This window comes from Procambarus clarkii, chromosome 5 (assembly GCF_040958095.1).
Source record: "Procambarus clarkii isolate CNS0578487 chromosome 5, FALCON_Pclarkii_2.0, whole genome shotgun sequence".
Classification (NCBI taxonomy): domain Eukaryota; kingdom Metazoa; phylum Arthropoda; class Malacostraca; order Decapoda; family Cambaridae; genus Procambarus; species Procambarus clarkii.
Genome location: NC_091154.1, coordinates 42723277 through 42740350, shown reverse-complemented (window position 1 = coordinate 42740350; position 17074 = coordinate 42723277).

The window sequence follows — 17074 nt, the reverse complement described above, 5'->3', positions numbered from 1 at the left end:
GTATTGTACCTCACCTTACTTCACCACTCCTTCCTGCCTATTTATACCCATCACTCGATCTGTAAAATGACCTTCTGAAGATGTATTTAATATACGAAAGTACTTAAGGAAATTTCCTGTTTCATTTTTCCTCCGTGGTCTGACATTGTCATGTACATGTATGTATGAGAGTGTGTACATGTATATATAACATTATTAATTTTGTAACTAGCGTCAAATTTTTTTTTATTAGTTTAGCTAAACGAACTAGCGGGTTCAGTTCCTGAACCAATTATGTGCCTCTATAATCCTTTACACCACCGCCCACGGGATGGGTATGGGGTGCATAATAAAGAAAGAAATTGAATTGAATTGATGATGGGCTTATATATATATATATATATATATATATATATATATATATATATATATATATATATATATATATATATATATATATATATATATATATATATACATATATATATATATATATATATAAGAGAGACCAACGTCGTCTATGTCTTCAAATGCCCACTTGGGGACTGTAAGCTCCAAAAAACCAGTATATAGGCAAGACAACAACATCTCTTTCTAGGCGTTTAACGATGCATAAGCAACAGGGCTCCATTAAGGAACATATAATCTCTTCCCACAACCAAACCATCGCCAGAGAAATCCTAGTAAACAACACAGAAATCATCGATAGATACAGCGATAGCAGACGGCTTGACGTTTGCGAGGCACTGCACATTAAGAAGTCAACACCAGCAATCAACAGCCAATTAATGCACAACTATATTCTACCCACCTCAAGACTCCGCTCCAATATAGAAGCATCAAGAAATATGGACCAATAGGCTTTCTACAATCACTTCCATTTCAATACCCATTGTTTCGTGTTCTGTCTTGTGTTGATGAAATTAATACCCTATTAAATACCACCTCACCCCATCCACCTCACTCAAATGTAGATATAAACAAATCGGAGATATGTAAGTTCTATTCAGTTGTTTATGTGTAAAGTCTTTGAAAATGTAATAAGTTTTACGAAACGCGCTCAAGTGTCGCGTCAGACTAGAAATAAAAATGAATTTTGAGAATTGATTTTTGAATTACCTCCAACAGTGAAAAGAAATGTACGAAAGATTGAGAAAATTCGTGTTAGAATTATTAATCTTACTTTTTCGGTCATATTTAATAATATATGTCTACAGGAAAGACTGCTACCAAAATATACTAATATATATATATATATATATATATATATATATATATATATATATATATATATATATATATATATATATATATATATATATCAACACCTCAAACCAATTCTATTTGCTGACGACACAACCTTCATTTACTCCAGTCCTGACCCCCTTGCTCTAAATGCCATAGTAAATACTGAGCTAAATAAAGTCCATCTTTGGCTAACTGCCAACAAACTCACCCTTAACATTGACAAAACTTTCTATATTCTGTTTGGCAATAAATCCTCTAATCAAATAAATCTCAAAATAAACAATACCCAAATTTGTAACAAATTAGATGGCAAATTCCTTGGCATTCTCATTGACCACAAGCTGAATTTCCAGGGCCACATTCTAAATATATCCAAAAAAGTTTCAAAAACTGTTGGCATTCCTTCTAAGATCAGATATTATGTACTCCGCCCTGCCCTGGTGACTCTCTATTACTCCCTCGTCTATCCATATCTCAACTATGGTATTTGTGCTTGGGGCTCTACTACCCAAAATCATTTACGTCCTCTAATTACTCAACACAAAGCTGCTATTAGGACAATATCCAACTCTGGCCCCAGACATCACTCGGTACCCTTACTCAAATCTCTGAATATGTTAGACATTAAGTCGCTGCACATTCTCTCATGTGTATTATACATATATAAAACGCTAAACTGTAATGCCAATCCTGACCTCAAAAGCTTCATAGAAGGTTGTAACAGAACCCATGAGCACCACACCAGAAATAAATACAGTTTTGATATTCCTAGAGTACGACTTAATCAAACCAGAAATGCTCTACAAATCAAGGGACCCAGATTGTGGAATGACCTTCCCAACCTTGTTAAAGACTGTACCTCTCTCAACCAGTTTAAGATAAAAACGAAGCTATACCTAATAAACCCTGTAACCTACCTTACCCCTCTAATGTCATCCGATGTCTGTTTTTTTTTAAAGAGCGCTGTTTGTCGACAGAATTGTATTTGTGCTGCTTTTTCAGCTATGTTTTCATTTCATGTTTTCATTTTACTCTTTATGCTCAATTAGTATTAAGCTTTAGTCATTTAAGTTTTTTATGCCCGAAACGCTTTGCGTAATAGTGGCTTTAGGCATTGTATGTACTAGCCCTAACTATAAATCCATCACTCTTTGTAAAATCTCTTTTATGTATGTACCTTACCTAAATAAACATTTTGATTTGATTTTATATATATATATATATATATATATATATATATATATATATATATATATATATATATATATGTATATATATATATATATATATATATATATATATATATATATATATATATATATATATATATATATATATATATATATATATACATATATATAAAGAGGGAATTGTTACGATAATCTCCTTCAAGAGAGATTAGCCCTGCTCTTTCCTACCATCAAGCTACTTCAGTACATCTAAAACATCTAAATACTACAAGCAAGTGTAGTAAATATTGAGTCAAATACGTTTTGCCAGGCGCAAACGTATCATCACACTCACTCTCCACCCTCCCCCCTCCCCTGTCGCCGATCACCAAACTACCATTTCCAGCCTGCCTGCTTCTGATTGGTGAATCGACGTCTGCACCTCAGCGCCCTCTACCTAGCCGATGTCTGGGCCTGAACCAGTCATTGAGCTTAGAATATCCTGTGCTTTCAAGCTGTAAACAACCAACTTATATACGCTCTGTTTATTGGTGGATGTTCTCAGCTAGCGCTATATTCTCCGCACCTGTTAATCCTTTTTCTTTTTTTTATTTGTAGAGTAACGTCACCACAGTTCTTATTTTTATGTTATATATTTATATTTTGACAACAAGCCCAGCAGTTGATATTTTATTTTTTTTTGTAAGTGTGATTGGGCATTAACATCAGCCAAAGTGAGGACTGCATTACCATCTACACTTTCCAGTCACATTTTATGGGGGCCTGTCCAAGGAGCTTCACTCAGGTACTAGTACTAGAACATCAATTTGTGGTAAGTGTACTTGGCTTTGATACAGTTGCTTTTCAATATTTTCATTACTTTTAATATTTATATGGTGCTGTGTATTTTGTGCATTCCGAGGGTAGCATATTGTGAGTGTTGGATAACTTTGGATTACGTGGTGACTGTAGGCCTCAGTCACTCTCATAATTGGTCATCCCTCCCTCAGTGTTATTACTCGTGTATTCCACCTTTTTTGTCACTAGGATATTTCTCACATTCCGGCAGATCATCATTTTGGTACCCTGGTACTTTGATTTGTCTTCGGGTCAAAGCACCCTATCTTCTGCAATCCGACCAAAGGAGGATACAGAGGGCCATAGTTCCTCTAGCACGGACTACGTTGCTGAGTTGGGACCTCAACAGCAGTTCTCGTCACCAGTTGACACTCGCACCCCTACACGTCGGTCAGAGTTGATGATATTTACTTAGATAGGGAATTAGCTTTCTTTTTCAGAGCTCAAAGATCGCAAATTCTGTAAGTATCATATTTCATTAAGTAGGAAAATCCTTGCTTCTGTCCTATAGAGACTCGGCAAGGTATGCCTACATTCTTGGACTACCTTATAGTTCAATAAGTAGTTCAAGTGCTGGTGATATTGCTCATTGCTCAATAAGGAGTTTGTATTATATTATTGCATGCTAAAGAATATTTCTGGCTATTACCTGTACCATTTAATTGTTATGTTTGTCATCCTCAGCGTAGATATATTGTTTCCCCAAGTTATGCAGTGTTTTATTCCTTTACCCCTAGACACATGTTGGCAAGGCCGATTTAATATAATTAATCACTGCGGGGAATGAACCGTACTAAGTCTCAAGGGTTGTAACAAATGAGGGCCACTGTCCAGGAGCTTAAACCTTAATTCCCTGAAATGTTTGTACAATTGACAGTGCTAATTATTAATAGCAATTGCCTTCCTAGGTACTCTGTGATTATCTAGTGACACCTAATCAAGCCTGTGAAATTATCTGTTCAATCTGAGCTGCTGTGAAAACTTCTCAACGCTTCACGATTTGAGGTAAGTGTTCAGCTTGTGCCAGGGGCCAATCATAATTTTCAGTGTTGTTTCAAGTGTAAGTTGTGATAATTGAGCCAGCCATGGAGGATCAGGTTGCTGCGCTGGTGGATCAGCCAAAATTTAGTAAAATTAAAGACTTAAAGAAGTCTGGTTTGTTGGTTTTGGCTGATAAATTGAACCTAGCAGTTTCCAGTAAAATGTTGAAGGCTCAAGTGTTAAGAGTTATTGTCACACACCTGGTGGAGGAGGAGAGACTTGACGAAGAGTGTTTAGGAGAGTTAGAAGAAGAGTCAAGTGACAAGGTGGCAATCTTAAAGTTGGAGTTGGAGACTAAATTAGAAATGGCTAGGCTGGAAGCAGACAAGCAGAAGTTGGAGTTGCAGAACCAGCAAAAACAACTTGAGTTGGAGACAAAGCAACAGGTGTTGGAGGCTCGGTTACAACTAGCAGAGCAACAAACTAAACAAACCGAGCAGCAGACTAGACAATTAGAAATTCAGCAGAGTATGGCTGAAAATAATAACAGGTTGGAACAGCAGAGAATTGCAGCAGGGCAAGGTAACACTAGTAATAATCCAGAGAGTACAAATAGTTCTTCCAAGTACAGTAAACATGTAGATTTACCTAAGTTTGAAGAAGATCCAGAAATATTTTTCTTGCATTTTAAGAAATTAGCAGTCAGCATGAACTGGCCTGTAGATCAATGGGTTAGCATATTACAAGGACAATTTAAAGGTAAAGCTCAAGAGGTATTTGCATCTTTGCCTGCTGAGAATTCTTTCGATTTTAAATTTGTTCAACAAAGTATTTTAAATGCCTACCAGCAGATCCCAGAGGCACATAAAATATAATTCAGAAGTTTAAAAAGAGCACATGACCAGACTATTTCTGACTTTGTAAGGGTAAAATTAAATCACTTTGATAGATGGATTAAAGCACTTAATATTACAGAGTTTGAGACTTTAAGAGACCTCATAGTAACTGAGGAAGTAGTGGGATGTCTACCAGAGAAAGTAGCTTTGTTTATGACTGAAAATAAACAAACCACTGATCTTATAAAACTAGCCAAGCTAGCTGATGAGCATGAACTACTTACTAAAGTGCCTTTTAGAGCACCAATTAATCATTTTAATGCTAAAACTAATCATTATGCTCATAAAAATCATGTTTTCCAGACTCGACCAGCTACTTCACCTTCTCCTCTTAACCCTTCTCCTGTAAAGCCTAAATCTGAGAAACAACAGACAGGGTTGTCAACCTCAAGTAATGTAGTGATTAAGCCTGCAGTGGGTTCGGCTGTTCCGACCACTGGCAGATATTGCATGCATTGCAGGAGAAGAGGTTATGTGGTAAATTCCTGTTATGCTTTGCACCCTGAGTTGAGACCAACTGGTTTGATTATGAGTAGGGGTTTGCAAACCTTTAATGCCAATGTTGCTCTAAACATGCCCAAGTGGATGACTAATTTTGATCCATACCTACATTCGGGAACCCTATTATGTACTAGTGGAACCTGGAAACCAGTGCAGTTGTTAAGGGACACTGGTGCTTCGCAGTCTTTAATTTCTCGCCGTGTTCTTACTGATGTTAGCACAGAAGACACTGGAGAGGTAGTGTTATTGCAGAGACTTGGACGTTATATCCAGCGTGTACCATTAATTAAGGTTAACCTGAATTCTCCTATTACACCAGGTTGGTGCACTGTAGCAGTCAGTAAGCAGTTGCCCATTCCTGGGATTGATATCATTGTAGGTAATGATTTTGACAAGTGTCAATTTAGTGGGACCGATTGTCCTGTTATGTATACTAAACCTAGTACAGTACTGGCTCAACCAGATGCGGGTGATGGTGTCATTTATCCAGCCTGTGTTGTGACCAGATCCATGGGTAAGCAGAATGTGGTAAGTCCTGCTACTACCAAGGTGGATGTTCTCGAGGCCAGGACCCCTTCAGACAGGGAGGTGAAGGTGGACCTTGAAGATACATTTTTAGCTCACGTGGATGTCGAGAATGAGGCGGGTGCCAAAGCCCTAATTTATTCTGACCCAGATGGTCTGGAAGATGTGGCCCAGGTACCAGTTCCTTGCCCGCTCGCTCCAGCTGTAGAGTACCAGACCTTGCGTAAGTTACAGAGTACTGATCCCAGTCTAGCTGAGTGTTATGCAGAAGCAACCGACTCCATTGATACTTTGGAGGAGAGTACGGGTTGTTATTTCAAGGATCGATGTCTGATGAGAAGATGGAGACCATCAGGAACTCCCTCATCAGATGGTTGTGAGTCTAAAACCCAGCTCGTTGTGCTAACAGAGTATAAGGAGCAGGTATTGCAAGCTGCCCATGATGACCTGATGGGAGGCCATCAAGGCATTACCAGTATGTATCATAAGATCTGTAAACTTTTTTATTGGCCAAAACTTAAAAAAGATGTGGTCAGATATTGCCACAATTGTGATGTGTGTCAAACTGTTGGTAAGCCTAATTAGAATGTGCCACGAGCACCCTTATACCCTATTGTAGTGCCAGAGGAGCCTTTTACTCATGTGGGATTGTGTCGGACCTTTACCCCGTACCAAATCCAGAAATATGTATATGTTTACAAATTTATGTATGACCACCAGGTTCCCCTGAAGCATATGCATTACGTAACATTAGAGCTTCTACCATTATATGGCAGTTGGAACGATTTTCTCACTATTTGGTATGCCCCGTATAATTCAAATTGATAATGGGAGTAATTTTTGTTCCACTACCTTTAAACATTTTTGTAATTCATTTGGTATAAAGCACAATTTTTCCAGTCCTTACCATCCTCAGAGTCAAGGGGGAATCGAGCGGTTCCACCAAACTCTCAAGAAAATGTTGAAGGCAACTGGGGAAGATTCACCCAGGCATTGGAATGATAATTTACCATTTGTTTTTGAGATGGATTGTACAGTGCTCTAGGCTGTTCTCCATTCGAACTTGTATTCGGACATCAGGTGAGAGGACCTTTAAAAATGTTACATGAGAAGTTGTTAGGAGATGTTACAGCCAGGCAGAGTGAGCGTTACCTGACGGATGTAAAGAGCAAGCTGTCCAGAACGAGGGAGTTGACCTTACGACATCTAAGTAAACAACAACAGGTAATGAAGCAGAAACATGACCAGAGGTTCAAGGCCAAACTCAGAGTTTTTAAGCCAGGAGATTTGGTATTGGTCTTGAAGCCTCGTATGGGTACGTCTATGTCTCATAAAATTGCAGGACCGTATCAAGTAGTAAAACGTCTTGGGGAAGTTACTTACAAAGTTTGCGATCCCAAACAGAAACGTCAGACTATGAGTGTACATGTAAACCGGTTGAAGGCTTATTGTGGGCCTAGTATTGTGGCTTGTTGTGTTGCTGAGGAGGTAAATCCTGAAGAGTCGAGTGTTGCAGAGGAAGATGGTAATTCTTGTTTGTCTAATTCCAGCAGTTCCGGGGAAGAATTGTTGTGTCATTTGCAGGATGAGGAGAGAGCAGAGTTCCAGGACCTTTTGGAGATGTCTTCTAACTTGTTTGGGGAGGTCCCCACTCAGACTTCTCTCATTACTCACGACATTAACCTGACAAATGTAACTCCAATTCGGCTGCACCCTTATCGAGTGACACCCGAGAAACGTCGTATCATCCAGGAGGAGGTTGAGTATCTTCTTCGACATGGGTTCAGTAGACCCAGTCAGAGTTCCTGGAGTTCGCCATGTCTATTAGTACCAAAACCAGAAGATAAGTGGAGACTAGTAGTGAATTATAGAAAACTCAACCAGGTAACTGTAGTTGATGTATATCCTTTCCCATTATTGAAGGAATGTGTCGATACTATAGGTCATGCTAAATTTGTATCTAAATTGGACTTATCTAAGGGATATCACCAGATACCTCTTACAGATTTTGCAAGGGAAGTGACAGCATTTATCACTCCTGATGGAGCTTACGAGTTTAATGTAATGCCTTTTGGATTAAGGAATGCTCCAGCCACTTTTCAGAAATTAAAGAATTCTTTGTTGAAGGATGTGCCAGATTGTAGGGCATATTTGGATGACATTGTGATTTTCAGTAAGAATTGGGTAGATCATATGTCTAGTTTAAAGAAATATTTTAATGTGTTACAACGTGCTAATTTGACTGTCAATATGAAGAAATGTAGTTGGGCTAAAGGAACTATAGTGTACTTAGGACATGAGGTTCTAGGAGCAGGTGCTGTTTTGTTCCAAGTAGGACCAGATGAGTTAGAACATCCTATTTATTATTTCTCTCGTAAGTTTGACAGGACACAAATTAATTACTCTGTAGTTGAGAAAGAAGCACTTTGTTTAATATTGGCAGTGAAGAAATTTGAGACATATTTGTCAGGAAATAAAGTGGTAGTATATACAGATCATAATCCATTGACATTTATCAACTCTATGAAGTGTAAAAACCAGAGAATACTTAGATGGTCATTGATTCTGCAAGAATTCAATATTGTAATTCGTCATATTCCTGGGAGGCAAAATGTTATTGCTGATGCCTTATCCAGGGGATTTCCTGTTGCAGTGCCATAATATGTAGTGTTCTTTATTCATAAGATGTATGTAAATTTTGTATTTTTTTTTACTGTGTGAAATTTCATTGCTTTGTGCTTTGATTTTAGTTGAAGTATTTTCAGGTTGTATTTTCATGTTATATTTCATGCAGTCAAAAAAAAAAATGAAATCAACCTTCAGTTAATTAAATTTTTTCTTAGGGGACGGGAGGGATGTTACGAATCTTACTAGGATTCTAACATTACTCTTGATGCTTATATTACTATTGTCTTGTTCTATAATTATTATAGTATCCAGTTGGATGATATTAGATTATTGTATGTTATATATTGTAGCATGCTGTAGTGTGCCTGAGTTGCATTATATTGTATGAGGCTTTTGTGCAAGTATTTTCATATTGGTTTCTCCGTGTGGGGGGGTGACCATATTTGGATGTGGCCAGTGTGGGAACTTGATGTCTAGCGAGTGTTTATAGTTCAACCTTGATTAATTCTTATTATTGTTTGCCAGTAAATTATATTGAGTAATGTAATATTAATATATACTCTTAAGATTAATAATGATTTGAATATTAGTACTACATTTTGTTAGTAGAATTTCCACAATAGTTTATGTGGATGTTTCGTTGTACCATTTAATTGTTATGTTTGTCATCCTTAGCATAGATATATTGTTTCCCCAAGTTATGCAGCGTTTTATTCCTTTATCCCTAGACACATGTTGGCAAGGCCGATTTAATATAATTAATCTCTGCGGGGAAAGAACCGTACTAAGTCTCAAGGGTTGTAACAATCATCAAATTAAAGTTTATAAGAAATTCATGAAAGCTTAAAAGAGTCCCTTGATAATGGTTATAACAAAGGGAATGTAGCAGCTCCAGTAACATCATTATCAACACCATCAACATCATCCACATCATCAATTGACAGAAATAAATTAACAAGCAACCTTCCTGACCAATTTGTTTAGGCAGGAAATAAAGAATGGGGTGAAGTTTTACTAAAAATCTTTTATGTAAATTCCGTCTCAAACATATACTATTCTCAACTGGTCCAATCTCAGCGACGTTTACAAATGAAAACAATCTTATCAACAGATAATGATGGGAGTAGATTATATCTAAATCGAACAAATTTTGCTTGTTATGAGCCCTTGTCCACACAAATATCGAATGCACGATTTTCTTGCCTTAACTATTGTTTTATCAGATGATCCCAATGCACTTAAAGATGTCCCTCCACTCGTGATGAGTGTATCACCACTCCTCATAATATTCTTATTATTAACAAGAATGGAAAGGCAATATTTACTGCCAGTTCTGAACCCAAACCACCACCATCATCCACCACTAAACGCGAAAAATTTAAACGAGGCCTTAAAGATGGCAATAAATATCCACCTAATAAAAGATTTGTGAATACAACGCATTCAACGACGGTGAAACCTGGAGAGCCTAATAAACTAGACACATTTCCTAAGTTAAATAATGTCACATCTCCCAATCTTGCTGATATTGCAACAAAGGAATATATTAATTTTTGAGATATATACAAAAGTTGTTACATTCATGTGCAGCCACTAGTATGCGTAGCGTTTCGGGCAGGTCCCTGGAATACAACTCCCACGAAGAATCATCTTCGTGGGAGACGATTCCCACGAAGATACATAGATACATCTGTAAAAAATATCTTTGAATCAGGAATGAAAATATTACTCGGATGAAAATATATATTCATGACATTTTGCATATTACGATAGACTTTTTGATTAACATTAAAACTTGTTAAGGCATGAAACATAGGGCCTAGATTATAAGTATTTTGGGGTCCAGTTTTACTGGAACAAGATGAATCTCGGAAATCTTTCACCACGTCCGTCGATAGCAAACCTATTTTCAGATATACCCAAGGAGGACAAATTGCTGATAAACTTCTATAAATGTTCTGTAATGGTTTCCCCCGTGCTGTTGTATACATTTCTTCGATTTGTCGCAAATGAGAATCTTTTCTCTCATATTTTATGTCGGGGAAACAAAGCATAAATACAAACACATTTAGAAGCATTACCCATCACATTGAACTGTGGCTTACAGCTTTTAAGAATTCAGCACGTTGGTTTGAGTCACTGATATGCCTAGTCATAGCTTGAATTTTGAGAGAACATCAGCTAATTCGGGATTAACTTTGGGATTGGCAATTAATGATGAAATAGAGGGGTGGCGATGTATTTGGTTGAGGAACAAATGATTGTTGTTGAAGAGGGAGCGATTGTTGGACAGGATTTGCTGTACCGGGTGCTCCTATTGGTATTGGGGGAGGTGACTGTTGGTTATTAAATTTTATAATAAAGAATGTTCATTACGGTAAATTTTATTGTTATGTTAACACTAATTTGGTGTACAAATATATTCTCATTCTTCTTTTTGAAAAGGAAATTTGTATCCTTTGTTTTAATGTAACAGGGCCATTAATATTAATATCATAATTTTTATACTGATTATTCCAAATATCTTTATATTTTTTTATTTTCTTGAGAGATAAGCCACCATTTCTGTCATGCCGTAATTGGTGAAAAGGTGAAGATATTTAGAATTGTCTACTATATCAGTTATTTAATTTCTTTCCCCATAAAAAATCTATAGAAATTGATTTACTATATCAAGATGCATTTCAAATGCTAGAGCCATTGGTATTTTTCTTAATTTTGACCACTTATCTTGTTTCTTTTAATGTTTCATAAGATAATAAATTATATCCTCATTATATTTTCTTATTTCATAAGTGTTTATATACATCTTAATGGTTAATATCGATTTATTAATTGGTTTTAACATATTTTATATGTTAAGTAGTTCCTAATAATACAATCATTTAATGATGAATTTATACATTTACGATCTGATTTTTTTTAGCTTGGCACTTCAATCTAAAAGATAAACCCACACATCAACTACACAGTTAATATATAGTATAGTATTAATCTGAGAGTCAGTCACGTTTAAAAGCAGTTTTACTTTGATCGTATTCAATACACTGATCATCAAAATATTTACAAAGAATTTCATCCCAGTTAAATTAATTATTAAATAGTAATCTTGAAATATCATAACTCATTCTAAAACTAAATCACATGTATTAAGACTTTGTGGATAATTGTAATATATTTCAGAATCATAAATATTAGCATGTCTATTTATTTTATAAAATAAAAATAGATGCCTTATTAGATTTTGTCCCAGAGGTAAGTTGTTAAAACCCAGAATTTTTTGGATGTCCAATTTTATAGTTCTACTATAATTAACTTCTTCATTCGACATTCTCTATCAATATTTTTGTTAGCCCACAAGGAATAATTAACAACCAAATAATTCGAAGTTGTACTCTTTAAACATTTAAGATCATTACATTTAAACTAATTTTAAACGATACTGGCAGCATCAGGTTGTGGGGATTTTTAGAACACATTACTGGGTAACACAATAAATGTGAGATGCGCTTGATTGTTTAAAGTGTAGGTTAGATATAAATGAATGAGTTTTGTGAATGTAAATAGCAGAGATATCATATATTGGCAAATAGGGCTTCTAAAGGTTCATTGAGTCTTATGTTCTAAAAAAAAGTGTAAGTCAAATTATTTGGAAATATAATAATAAGTCTCTCTCTTTTCATTTTTAATATATACATATATATATATATATATATATATATATATATATATATATATATATATGTCGTACCTAGTAGCCAGAACGCACTTCTCAGCCTACTATGCAAGGCCCGATTTGCCTAATAAGCCAAGTTTTCATGAATTAGTTGTTTTTCGACTACCTAACCTACCTAACCTAACCTAACCTAACATTTTCGGCTACCTAACCTAACCTAACCTATAAAGATAGGTTAGGTTAGGTTAGGTAGGGTTGGTTAGGTTCGGTCATATATCTACGTTAATTTTAACTCTAATAAAAAAAAATTGACCTCATACATAATGAAATGGGTAGCTTTATCATTTCATAAGAAAAAAATTTGAGAAAATATATTAATTCAGGAAAACTTGGCTCATTAGGCAAATCGGGCCTTACATAGTAGGCCGAGAAGTGAGTTCTGGCTACTAGGTACGACATATATATATATATATATATATCCTTCCATGCAGGACACTTCCTCCTGGCAGTACTCATGGCGGAAATGGACACACGTCTAGATCCAGAATCCCTTCGTGTAGCAGTGGCCCTCCACTTTGGTGCCCCAATTCACACTGAATACAAGTATATTTGCAACAGGGTGGAAGCAGACCAATATGGACTGCATGGGTTGCACTGCAGAAGCACAAAGGGCTGGCATGCGAGACACAACGAGGTCAATGACATCATCAAGAGGAGCCTCGTCTCAGCTCAGTGCCCAGCGGAGAGAGAACCTCGCATCCTAGGGGACCAAAACCCGGATTTCCTCGCACATCGCCCTGATGGCATCACCATATACTCCATATACTGACTGACACATTGATCAGGCAGGTGGGGCGGCCAACAACAGGGAAATAGCAAAATCAGTCAAATGTAGGCGATTGGAAGGTCAATACATCTTAGTTCCCATAGCGTCTGAGTTGCATGGCCCCTGGGGCAAGAGTGCCTTGGGATTTCTCACGGAATTGGGCTCCAAGCTCATTGACGTCACCAGGGACCCATGAGCTGCCAGTTTTTTGCTTCAGCGCCTCAATGTGGCAATCCAGAGGGGAAACGCCTACGGCATCCTCGGTTTATATATATATTTTATATATATATATATATATATATATATATATATATATATATATATATATATATATATATATATATATATATATATATATTGTGACGGTAACGCGTTGGTGTTCGGCTGTTCAAAAGCTAGGGGTATGGCCTCGTCACATATAGAAACAAAAAATAGAAAATCTGGAATTTCGTCTGTGGTAAGGTAATGAGAAGATACACAAAACACAAGTAAATTTAACAATGAAATTTTAATCACGTTAGAAAAGCAAAACATGAATAAAATGGACATACAAATTCGTATAATAAAATCAATCAATAAGAATAATCAAATGACAAAATGAAAAGTTACGTTAAGACAAGTGAGTAATAACAATAGAACAATATACAATCAAATAAGAGGTGCAGGAATATTGGCTTTAAGCTATCACCTCTCTTAGTACACGTAAGCCACAGCTTAGTCTACCAACGAGACGTGTTAACCTGATGAAAGCACTGGATATTCTGAGATCTGGTGGTCGTGTGGCCCCAGCCATCAAGTAGTGTGGTGGGTGGAGTGCAGTTGCAACTGGACCCGCAGCCAATCAGCGATGAGCAGGCGACAAGACAGGTAGTTTGGTGGTTCGAGGTGGAGCAGGTGTTCCTGGCTGCATACGTTTTGCGCTTCTGGCAAAACTTGGTGTTGTTGTCGTTGTTGGATATTTCTTCCATATTAGTTGTATAGGGATTTATATCGACGTATTTTAGAGGGAAGAGCAGGCTCAATCTCTTGAAGGAGATTATCGTCACAATATATATATATATATATATATGTATATATATATATATATATATATATATATATATATATATATATATATATATGCGAACAAGCCTGAATGGTCCCCAGGACTATATGCGAATAATCATCAATCTTGGGGTGTGAGTTTTCATTCATATATATATATATATATATGCAAACAAGCCTGAATGGTCCCCAGGACAATTATATATATATATATATATATATATATATATATATATATATATATATATATATATATAGTTATATATATATATATATATATATATATATATATATATATATAGTTATATATATATATATATATATATATATATATATATATATATATATATATATATATATATATATATATATATATATATATATATATATATGTCGTACCTAGTAGCCAGAACGCACTTCTCAGCCTACTATTCAAGGCCCAATTTGCCTAATAAGCCAAGTTTTCATGAATTAATTGTTTTTCGACTACCTAACCTACCTAACCTAACTTTTTCGGCTACCTAACCTAACTTAACCTATAAAGATAGGTTAGGTTAGGTTAGGTAGGGTTGGTTAGGTTCGGTCATATATCTACGTTAATTTTAAATCCAATAATTTTTTGTTTACCTCATACATAATGAAATGGATAGGTATATCATTTCATTAGAAAAAAAATAGAGAAAATATATTAATTCAGGAAATCTTGGCTTATTAGGCAAATCGGGCCTTGCATAGTAGGCCGAAAAGTGCATTCTGGCTACTAGGTACGACATATATATATATATATATATATATATATATATATGTCGTACCTAGTAGCCAGAACGCACTTCTCAGCCTACTATGCAAGCCCCGATTTGCCTAATAAGCCAAGTTTTCCTGAATTAATATATTTTCTCTATTTTTTTTCTTATGAAATGATAAAGCTACCCATTTCATTACGTATGAGGTCAATTTTTTTTAATTGGAGTTGAAATTAACGTAGATATATGAGATATATATAGGTATATATATATATACATATATATATATATATATATATGTCGTACCTAGTAGCCAGAACGCACTTCTCAGCCTACTATGCAAGGCCCGATTTGCCTAATAAGCCAAGTTTTCATGAATTAATTGTTTTTCGACTACCTAACCTACCTAACCTAACCTAACCTAGCTTTTTCGGCCACCTAACCTAACCTAACCTTTTAAGATAGGTTAGGTTAGGTTAGGTAGGGTTGGTTAGGTTCGGTCATATATCTACGTTAATTTTAACTCCAATAAAAAAAAATTTACCTCATTCATAATGAAATGCGTAGCTTTATCATTTCATAAGAAAAAAATTAGAGAAAATATATTAATTCAGTAAAACTTGGCTTATTAGGCAAATCAGGCCTTGAATAGTAGGCTGAGAAGTGCGTTCTGGCTACTAGGTACGACATATATATATATATGTATATATATATATGTCGTACCTAGTAGCCAGAACGCACTTTTCAGCCTACTATGCAAGGCCCGATTTGCCTAATAAGCCAAGTTTTCCTGAATTAATATATTTTCTCTAATTTTTTCTTATGAAATGATAAAGCTACCCATTTCATTACGTATGAGGTCAATTTTTTTTAATTGGAGTTGAAATTAACGTAGATATATGAGATATATATAGGTATATATATATACATATATATATATATATATATATATATATATGTATATATATATATGTCGTACCTAGTAGCCAGAACGCACTTTTCAGCCTACTATGCAAGGCCCGATTTGCCTAATAAGCCAAGTTTTCCTGAATTAATATATTTTCTCTAATTTTTTTCTTATGAAATAATAAAGCTACCCATTTCATTATGTATGAGGTCAATTTTTTTTTATTTGAGTTAAAATTAACGTAGATATATGACATAACCTAACCTAACCTAACCTAATAAGCCAAGTTTTCATGAATTAATTGTTTTTCGTCTACCTAACCTACCTAACCTAACCTAACTTAACTTTTTCGGCTACCTAACCTAACCTAACCTATAAAGATAGGTTAGGTTAGGTTAGGTAGGGTTGGTTAGGTTCGGCCATATACCTACGTTAATTTTAACTCCAATAAAAAAAAATTGACCTCATACATAATGAAATGGGTAGCTTTACCATTTCATAAGAAAAAAATGAGTAAAAATATGTTAATTCAAGAAAACTTGGCTTATTAGGCAAATCGGGCCTTGCATAGTAGGCCGAGAAGTGCGTTCTGGCTACTAGGTACGACATATATATATATATATGCATATATATATATATGTCGTACCTAGTAGCCAGAACGCATTTCTCAGCCTACTATGCAAGGCCCGATTTGCCTAATAAGCCAAGTTTTCATGAATTAATATATTTTCTCAATTTTTTCTTTTTAGGTCAAACCTAAAAAGACACCTAGAGAGAGAGTCAGTACTCCGATTTACACATGAAAAAAGTGAAAATAACAGTCTGCCATTCTTGGATGTACTAATAACAAAAACAGGAACCTCTTTAAGCACCAACGTATATACCAAGCCCACCAACCTAGGATTATGCCTGAACGGTAGAAGTGAGTGCCCCCAAAGATACAAAGCCAGTGTTCTCAATGCTTATATTCGTCGAGCGCTTACCCACTGCTCTGAATGGAGCAACGTGAGTAGAGAGTTTGAAAGAGTAACTCAGGTATTGGTGAACAACGGATATAGCAACGCGGAAATAAACGCTGCTATAAGAAGACACT